The sequence below is a fragment of the Sorex fumeus genome, unplaced genomic scaffold (genome assembly GCF_029834395.1).
Source record: "Sorex fumeus unplaced genomic scaffold, SorFum_2.1 ptg000081l, whole genome shotgun sequence".
Classification (NCBI taxonomy): domain Eukaryota; kingdom Metazoa; phylum Chordata; class Mammalia; order Eulipotyphla; family Soricidae; genus Sorex; species Sorex fumeus.
This window is the reverse complement of record NW_026606138.1, coordinates 15,516,729-15,519,466: the sequence shown is the minus strand read 5'-3', so window position 1 is coordinate 15,519,466 and position 2,738 is coordinate 15,516,729. Positions and strand designations below refer to the sequence as shown.

General features: G+C 40.5%; 1 non-coding gene across 1 annotated transcript; it reads left to right on the top strand.

Moving 5' to 3' along the window:
* Window positions 1-629: 629 nt before the first annotated feature.
* On the top strand, window positions 630-736 carry LOC130039023 (U6 spliceosomal RNA). The gene has a single exon (XR_008794823.1). It is a non-coding gene; the product is annotated as a U6 spliceosomal RNA (small nuclear RNA).
* Window positions 737-2,738: the final 2,002 nt, after the last annotated feature.

Below are 2,738 nucleotides of genomic sequence, written 5' to 3'. Positions count from 1 at the left end.
AGAAGCATAATTTATGCATTTAACTACCCAGCTAAATATCTTTCCCATAGAAAGAAAGATAGCGCAAATAAAAGTAGTATCTTGATACTGTTTAAGTCACCCTGAATAATACAAACTTAGTTCTGAGAATATGTGAATAATTTTGACTGAGTAAAAAATAAAATAATAGGGTTTTTTTTGAGGGGGGCTTTCACAAAAATTGTGCTCAAAGCTTTGATCCTGGCTGTGTTCAGGGCTTACCCCTGAATCTGCACTCAAGGATCACTTCTGGTGGCCTAGGGAACTCATTTGTGGTGCTGGGAATGGAACCCAGGTCACCTGCATACAAGGTAAGTGCCTTACTCACTGTGTAATGTCTCCACTGTAGCACTGCACTGTCCTCCTGTTATTCATCGATTTCCTTGAGCAGGGGGCCCAGTAACGTCTCCATTGTGAGACTTGTTACTGTTTTTGGCATATTGAATACATCACCGGTAGCTTGCTGAGCTTTGCCGTGAGGGCGGGATACTCTCGGTAGCTTGCCAGGCTCTCCGAGAGGGGCGGAAGAATCGAACTCCGGTCGGCCTTGTCAGCTGCGTGCAAAGCAAATGCCCTACCCACTGTGCTATCGCTCTAGCCTGATTCAATATGTGCTCTCTTCGGCAGCACATATACTAAAATTGGAACGATACAGAGAAGATTGGCATGGTCCCTGTGCAAGTGTGTGTTTTCAAAAGGCCCGCGGCACTCTATCTCTCCCGCTGCCCGTGTTAGGTAGTTTCACGCCGCTTCCCCCACCCCGAGGAGGTCAATGGCAATGGGCAGGTAAAGGAAGGAACAAGGGTAAGGCTGGTCAGTATCAATTGTAATTTATTCCAATCTTCTCTTCTGCTTCTCTCTCTCTCTCTCTCTCTCTGAGCCTGAGCCCCTCTCACTTCTGACTCTGCCCCCTGGAGCCCGAAGTCTCTCTATCCCCCCAAATAGATCTTTTTTAAAGTTCAATGTTTAATTTTGGACTAATTTGCTACACTTATATACATTCTCAATTCATAAAAATAGATTATTTGATGTTAATAGCATAGTATTTACTCTGTGCTAGAAATTATGATAGAAACTTTACATAGGTTATCATCATTACATCCCCATGAGGTAGAGAGGTAGATCAACTCCGTTTGCAGACAATGGATTAGGTACAACAAATCTAAGTGACATATCCAAAAGTCCCAATTGTTAGAGATACATTTGAACTCAAAAAATCAACCTCTCAATTCTGATGACGTTTCCGTTTCATTTTTATTTGTTGTTCAAGCAGCATGCCCGAAGTGAAAAACAACCATCCCTACCACCATCAGCACAACTGGCCTCTCGGTGTAGTTTTTGATTTGACTGCCTCTGAATTCAAGCCACTTGCACATTCAGTGTCTTTGGTCAGTGACTCTAAGTCTTGTCTCTGATAAAGATTCGTTGACAAATTCTGCAAGGCTTGTAGTAAGTGATCAACAATAGTTCACTATTAAAAGTTTCAGTTACTGGATCCTAAAACTGAAAGGGTACTAAGTTATTTTGTTTTTAAATCTAAACTCTTCAGCTTAGAAATCCGGGAACTGAAACCAAAAAAGGCAAGTAAAAGTTACTCTTAAGCGTTCATTGTTAAGGTCCTTGACTGTTTATTCTGTTTATTCAAGCAACATTCTCACATTCATTCACTGAATAAACATGTCAGACATAGTTTGTAACATTTTAAGTAAAGAGCATGGATACAGAAAAACCATATGAAATATGAATTTAGACACTTGAACTCAGTATTTGGGTCAGCTGTCCCCAAAGTTTTTCTGTACTTCATGATACCCTGAACTGGGTTTTTAAAATACCTGTCTGTATTTGTTTTTGATTTTATGATGAAAAGATATATTCCTAGATATATATTTATTAGATATCTTTTTTAGGTATCCTTTATTTCTATCCTTAATTTCTATTTGTTTTGAGTGGTTTGGTTACTAACACAAAGTCTCATGATGGAGACGTTACTGGGCCCGCTCGAGCAAATCGATGAACAAGGGGAGGACAGTGACAGTGACAGGTTACTAACAGGGATCAGGAGTTGGCCCAGGCTCTGTGTGACAGATCCACACCTATATTGCACAGGGGACCATATGGTGCTGCATATAGAACATAGGCCTCCTGCATACAAAAGCTGAGCTATTTTCCTAGACTCTGTTTCAGGTCTCTTTTCTTTTAGTTTTTCGTGTGTGTGTGTGTGTGTGTGTGTGTGTGTGTGTGTGTGTGTGTATGTGTGTGTGTGTGGAGGGTGGGTGTCTGGGGACAGATATGAAGGGAGGTGATTGGGAAGTGATGTTAAGGGCTTATTCCTGGATCTTTGTTTAGAAATTACTTTTCCTGGCAGTGCTCAGGTGACCATATGTGTTTCCAGGGATGTAAACTAGGTTGTCTATGTGTGAGACATACACTGAAAGACCTGTAATATCTCTCCGGCACTAGAACTTTTTGAATCTATAGATTTCCCTTTAATTCCTTTCTCTATGATTTATCTATGAAGAACTTTGATCATTTCATTTATTTAGTTGACAAAATTCTGGATTTTGCTAATTGTATCATCAAAGTGCCTTTCAGCTAATTTCTCAGACTTCTGTGTTTTTCTGCAAGTCAGGAACTGTGCCCAGAGATTGTACCAGACTTAGTTAAATCTCTGACAAAACTAGGTCTGGCATTCTTTGTTAGGAGGCACATGGTGTCTACTT